The following is a 7,546-nucleotide window of genomic DNA, read 5'->3' as shown; positions in this document are numbered from 1 at the left end:
TTCTCCTTGCCCCATGAGCCATATCACAGAATCCGAATGATCGCCGCGGCCGCTCTGTGAGGGAACGCCGCTCTGTCCGGGGAGCGCCGCGTCCCGCCCGTCCTTAAACTCCTCACCGCCTTTCCTTAAACACCTCCAGGCAGACTAAGAGCGGAAAGGAAAAGTAAAGCGGCAACAGCCAAGAGGTTGGATGAAGCTAGGGAGGCACAGCACGGAAACCCTGCTGCTGGACAAAGTGTCCGAAGAACTCCGGGAAGGTGGTGCTGAAAACCTCAGCAGCAGCTCCGTGTCCCACCCTCACTTGCTCTGTCCCCTTTGGGATAATCAGTGTCCTTCTGCACTTTTTCTACTCTTCCTTGGATAATTTAGAAGCAGCCTAGTTTTCTCCAGCTAATTCCTTACCTTCCCACAACTGATCTCTTTTTATATTAGCAGTGAAACATGTTCCCTTTGTGTCCCATACAGCCACAGAAGCGAGGCAGCACTGTAACAGCAGCGGAAGAAAGGAAAACATGCCATTCAAATACTTCAAAAAATATTTTTTAACAACTACGATTGAATTAGGCTTTTAATTTGTCAGTTTTATCCCTTTTTAGGTTGGCATTGCCAGAATATATATTTGATTGGAAAAACAATCAGGTTTTCTTCTCAGCAGACACAAGGCACCTGCTTTGTACAATAGCTCCAAGAGAAAAAATACCAGAAGCCTTACTTTGGAGTTTACAGATGAGTCCAGTCTCTCAGTTTTACAAAGAAAAGTTCTGATTATTTCACAGGTGTTAAAAAGGCTCAGGAAGAGACAGTTGTCAGTGTTATTTCCCACTGCTGGTTTGAGCAAGAAGGTGGAATCATTTGTGGAGAGGGTGGCAAGAAGTAGCTCATTTCCACATTAACTCAGATGGGCATTTTATAAGGTTATTCTCAGTTTGGGTGACATTTCAGCTCTCATTTTAGTAGAACAAATGAAAATATGTAAACTTGGTAAATTTAGAGTTTGTGTTAGAAGGAAGAGTAGATGAACTCCTGTGAGATACTACTCCCTGCCTCGTTTGTGATACAGATAATTTCCATAAGGATTTCAGACATCCATGGAGATGCTAGTTTGGAAGTGAAGATGGAGATGGAAGTGGGAGATGTTGATGCCTGGAGACTGCAAGCATTGCACTGTGTGGCAGCAGATATATGAGCAATAATGGGAAACTTTGAAGCAGAACCTGAGCATGCCTGGAAAAAAAAAATCCAAATAAATTGCAAGTTATCAAGTTATCAGGGCTTTGGAAATCATGTATAGATGTTCTAGCTCATTTTAGTTTCCATTTGTGAAGATCTGGGAATTTTCACACCGTGTTACCTCATTTCACCTGGGAGATGGAAAATGTCAAATAGCAAAAAGCCTGTAGGAAAATGGATGGCAAAGGGAAAGAGTCCTTTTTACCTATAGAGCACCAGAAACCATCTTCATGGTCCCACAAAGTGAGAACAACTTCTTTCAGCTACCCTGGCCCAAACCTTACAACTCTGCTGCCCCATATGGGGTTAGTAACTTCTTGATAATAATGTTTTTCACCCAAAGCTCTTCAATTCCAGTAGTGTTTGCTGTTGTGTCACTGTCGAGGCAGGACAGGAATGAATAGACTTGACTCAGAAGGCTGCTGAGAGTAAAACTCAGATTTATTCAAAATACACTGCTCTTTTATACAGAGCTTTGCAAGGATCAAATCCTTTGGTTCTGAAGTGAAAACAACCCACACCATCAGTGCAGAGTGCTTGACACACAGTGATAGAACTTAACTATAAACAATGTGAAAAACAAGAGAGATAAAGAATTATTTACATTCTTTCCCAGCTCATTCGCAGGCCCCTGCCTGGCTAGAAACTCTCATTTTCATTATTTGAATCTGAGACCCACACTGTTGTTGAAATGGCTCAGATTGAAACACAAAATCCAGATTAATTAATGAATTACAGCCTCAACCCATGAGCATCACAGCACTGCAGTTTGTGGCTATGCAGCTTGATATCCTCAACTCTAAAGCAAGTTCAGACATGTGTTCCCTGCTCTTGCTGCCTTCTCTGCCAAGGGAAGATGCAGCACAGTTTGACAGAGCTGCCAGTTCCTCGCCTGGCTTTGAAGGACACACTCGGAAGCAGAGCAGTGCCTGGGACAGCCGAAGCCTGCAGGTCCCAGGACGGGCTGGGGTTAGTGGCCAGCAGTGGTTCCTCTGTGGGATCCTCTCCCAGGATGAAAGCTTGCTTTGTTCTTGCCACCAAGCTGGCAGTATAAACAGCAGAAGCATTGAAGCCTGTTTTCTGAGGGGTGCACTCGTGCAAGTTGGTGCAGTATCTGACGTCTAAGAATGTGCAAGCCCAGGAATATGTCTCCACAGCCAGCAGCTGCTCCCCACAGGGATGTCTGGTAGCCCATCCAGGATGAGGATGCTCCTGTTTCCTTCTCTCTCCCCTCAGGGAAGGGATTAGTAGGTTTTGCTCTCCACTAGCTGCCCACCTATTTCCACAACACCTCAAAACCTTTTATCCTTGAACGGGTCAGGACTCAGGTCTGTACAACTTGTCATGTTAATCTCCACTTGAACAGAAGTAAAGGGTAGACTGTGGGAGTAGCTCAAATCCAAGCAACCACATACAGACTCTCAACATCTAGAACAGTATCAATTCAGAGAAAGTAATGTTAAACTTCTGTAGGGTATTTACAAATTGAATTCATTGTGGTTTTTGAGTCTCATTCATTGCTTCTCGTTCCACCTTTTTCTGCTGGGTTAAAGGGTTCTTACACAAAACACCATCTTCTTACTGTGGGAGATGTCTGTTCTCAAAGCAAGGTGTATATACTTGAGTTTTTGTTTTTTCTGTCCCTTTTATTCTTTGCAAGATATCCCAGCTGCACAACATTCTTAACCAGAAGGCAAATCTTATTTCAATCTAGTCTGTTATAAAGCAGGAGGGGAAAATAAAATAAAAAATAAAAAGTGTTTTGGATTTCATTTTGTTGTTTTTAATAGAATATGCATGGTATTTCTGGGAAATGTTTATGCTAATATTTCAGGGGTAAGTCCCATGTAAAGTGAAGAAGAAAGCTCCTCCTCAAATGGTATAATTAACTTATTAACTACAATAAGTCGTTATTCCATGTGACTTTTCCTTTTATTTTTTAATAGCTTTTCAAGTGCATGGCTGCTTTTTACCCATGCAGCATATGCAGCAGAGAAGAGAAGAAGCCATCTGTGTTGGCTGTTAGGCAAAATAAGAATTACCAAAGCTAGTTTTTATTTAGCAGTTTTACAAATGGATCACAGTACTCTGGCCTATGTTTTCCTGCTGAAATTATTTCAGGCCTTGACTAGAATTATTCTGCTCTTATCTGCCCACAGCCAAGCACCTGAATCTATATTTAAGCACCTGCAGTCTATGCTGATTTTCAGGACACACAGCATGTACTGTTCCCTCTGCTGTTTAAGGAATCTGTACAGGCTCAGTTTCTCTGAAAATTTAGGCAGTTAAACAGAAAGAGGTTTATGCAATCACATTTGCCAAGATCAAGCTTCTGTGTCATTCCTTTGTGTGAATGTCCCTCCTTCACCTCCACCCCCTAAAAAAACACCAGGAAAAAAGAAAGAAAACACTGGTCCTTGGAGGAAACCTTATGATTCACGTGAAGTGTATCAGTAGCGTGGGATATCTCTGCTCCTAGGGACCAGGTTCCAGTGTTCCATCTGCAAAGCTTTTCACATCAGGGGAAAAGGTAAAATTCTCAAAATGGGCACTAAAACTTTCCATGTGGATGTGAATGCCAGGCTGGAACCTGCTTTTCCTGTAGCCAAATCCCTAAGGAGTACTCACAGCTTCACACAGTGCCACCCCACTGCCCTCTGCGACAGAGACCTGAGCTGACTGTTTAATAGAGAGTAACACAGGACCTGGAAAACATGCAGCCTTCTGGAGAGCAGCAACTCAAACCTTTTGGACACAAGCAGCAAACAGCTTGTGTCCACTGTACAATCTGGTCATCAGAAGCTGTTACTGTGCAGCCTGACCTGCCCCATCTACCCCCAGCAGCTTCTCAGCAGCAGCAGGGACTTCTACCAGTCCAGACTGCATTTCATCCTCAACAGTTCCTCACAGGACAAAAGGCTTGAGATCCAGTGATGTTACAAGTGGTGTTTTGATGATATATTCCTATTAGCATGAGCAAGGCTAAACTGTCTCATGTCCTTGGGCTCCCTGGGATATTACCCAGATGAGTAATAACCTCTTTGGCCAATTTTTTTGGATGCTCTAGTTTTATCTCATGACACTGTACATGCCACATCTCTCTGAGCTGTGCAGAGGTTTAGGCAGTATTTGTACATAGTTAAATTCTTGGGGCCAGGGACCAACAGTACAGAAAGTCAATTTGATAAGTGGGGGTTGATAACTTCATCCTACCCAAGTGTGTTCCTCAGATGTGAGAGATGCAGCTGCACAAGTGATCAGCACTGAAGAGGGAGGCTTTCAGAGTTTTCTTTTTTGTGCAGAAGGAGCTTCTTTAATCCTCCTATTGCTATGGGCTTGTTACAAGATAGTGTAATATAAAAGTATCTGTGAGCTTTAATGAATTTGTAAGTCATAACACAAAAAGGGTATCTTGGGGAGAAGATTGTTGTCGCTGCTGGAAACAGAAGTGGGAAAATTATTTTCCCTTCTGAGTGGTGACATTTTCAAATGCAGCATCCCAGTTTCATCTCATGTTCCTCATCTAATTAGGTATTTCTTTTTGCATCAGTGAGCAAGTAATACCCAGCAGATTGCTGCTGGAGGATTACCCAAATAGCAGTGAAGCTTCTCCTTCTAACACAGGGGATATGGATCCTCTCGCCTCAAGATTATTGTTCCTGGCAGCACATTGTAAAATGCATAGAACCATTTGCTAAATATGGAGTAACCTTTGTCCAGCAGACAGCATCTGGACCCAGCTTTTCTGTAAGAAAAGCCCTTCAAACCAGGATTCCTACAAAGTCCCAAAATTGTTTTGAGCATCATTTGGGAGAACAAGTGCCAAATAAATTTAAAAACAGCAGTTGTGGAGCTGCTGTACTCAGTACCCTGTGGGTATTGCCTGAACAGAGCTATCCCAGTTATCCTGGCTGCTGCTGAGGAAGCTGTGGCTGACCCCACCGGTGAGCCAGCTTGGATGGGTGAAAGGTTGGGGGAGCTCAGGTGTTGGGAGAGACCAGAGATGATGGAGCAAAGATGATGGGGCAGTCAAAGCATGGCCAGCACTGAGTGACTACACAGGTCCTGCCCTGTGGGTGTCAGTAGCAGAGGACATCTCCTGGAATCCCCAATGGATAAAAGTAAGGTAGCTTATTGGGGATGAATGGATTGTATTCCACTGAAACCTTCAAGAAATTTGCAGGCAGACCATGCTTCTGTTTCCCTCACAGCCACCTCTACAGCAAGAAATTCTCTTGTGTGAAAGACCTCATGGTGCTCTGTTCTCTATGCAGACATGGCATTTCAGGGTCTCTTCACAAGGACCTGGATGCTGCACTCTTGCTTCAGGGTTTTCCTAATATTTATGAGTCACTTGTCCTTCCCTGACCTGCATGAGGGAACCTGTCTGACCAGGCTGTGTTAGCAAAGTCATCACTCCCCAGAAAGTAAAAGTTGCACACATTCAAGAAAAGCACTCTTGTAGCTAGTTGTGAAAGTCATTTGAGTCACGTTAGCTCGGTTCCAGAAGAGTGAGCAAGGAATTAGAAGTGTAGTAAGAGGAATTAACCTTACCTAGTGTTACTAACCCATCTCATCCCTTTCTGATTCTCAGAGGATTCATGGTCATCTTCCAGCATGGACAGATTTTGAACCCTTGGAAACCACAGATTCCAATTGTCTCCTTTTCCACTCTTCCCTAGACTTTTCTTACATTTGACAAACTTCTATCAGGAGAGAAATATCTCAGCCCAGATCTTCTCATGATTATTGTATTTATCCAGGACTGTCCAGCCTCAGCTTGGGCGGGTTTAAACTCAGGAGCCACCACCCAGATCAGCAAACCCTCCACCACCACCCCATGTCCTGTCAGGGGAGGTCAGCCTTGATCCCTGCCTATGCCTGGCCATTTGCTTCACTGGCTGAGTCCAAGCCTTCTCCCTGCCACATCCCTGTGGCAACTAGGCCAGCAGCCATTATGTTCCACAAAGCCCTTTCTTTCCCATCCAAAGCTATTCCTAAATTCCTCAATGTCTGCAGATATTGCCTAGCACAATCTGTCCCATGCCAGACTCTACCTGACCTGGTGATCAGCATAACAGCCTTTTGATCAGTTCCAAAGGAAATGTTGGCTGCGGAGATGAAAACCAAAATCCTGGCAGTAGCACATCTGTCCTTCATCACATGAACCCAGGAATTCTGCACAGGGACAGATGAGTCCAAGCACCTGGCAGGCAGCTGAGCAGATGAGTCATTTGAGGAGCTGGGGCTGATATGTGCAAGTGATAAATGCATATTTAATGTATTCCAGGATTCCTGTCTGCTTTCAAATTGCTCAGGGATGTTTGTTGAGGCTCTGGGGATGCTGGAGCTTCACAGGCACAGTTGAGACTCCTGAAAGGAGCAGTTTGACTCCGATACTTATCTCAGCACTTTCTGCTCCAGAAATATCTCAGGCCTTAAAGTCTCCAGGCTGGGAGGCACTCGGATGAGGAGATGGGGAATTGTTCAGTGTCTTGGGGAGAAACAAAAAGATCTTTCTGGCAGTGAATGATCTCCCTGTCTCCTTTCCAAACTGCTTCCAGAGTTACTGAAGACAGTTGTCACAGCATAATCATGAGCTTTATTTCTTTGGGTAAACTAGATTAAAAAGGGAGAGAAATGAAAAAAAAAAAAAAAAAAAAAAAAACCACAAGACCTTTGAAATTCTTTGTAAATTGGTTGATCAACTCATAGGCTTGCGATGAGCCTATGAGTTGATCTTTAAAAATAGTGTTTTCTGTTCCACAGGAATCTATATGAGCTCCATGGTGCAGAGGAGATAAACCAAAGCAGCAAGGTTGAACTCCTCTGGCATGAGTTTGAAGTATACTTACCTTTTGCAATTCATAGTAAATAAATTACTTGGTGGAACTCATTGCCTCAGGACCATGGACAAAAATAAAAGCAGGCTTCTGTGCTTTATTTATGGAAATTATTTACACCAAATCCTGTCTAACCAAGGAAGGTTAACACTTTCTCTCTGGGCACCTATTCGCTGACTGCACCATTCCCTTGGATTTTGTTTTCCACTCTCTAAACTGAACCTCCCAAGTTGCAAACTGTTGCTCTTGGTCACTGTCGCACAATATTTCTGTTGAGAAGAGCTTGACTTTGTCATCCTTGTACCTCAGCTGCAAGTAGCTGTAGGCTGCTATCAGCTCATGCCTTAGATCCTGCTGTTGAAACAGCTTCTCCATAATTCCCAACCTTCCCAGTTCCCAGAGGGTGCTGTGCATTGAGTCCAGCCAGGCTTCACTCCTCAGGAAAGCAGAGGCTTCTTGACAGAGCTGTTGTC

This window comes from Lonchura striata, chromosome 8 (genome assembly GCF_050655825.1).
Source record: "Lonchura striata isolate lonStrDom1 chromosome 8, ASM5065582v1, whole genome shotgun sequence".
Taxonomy (NCBI): Eukaryota; Metazoa; Chordata; class Aves; order Passeriformes; family Estrildidae; genus Lonchura; species Lonchura striata.
This window is presented reverse-complemented; position numbering follows the sequence as displayed.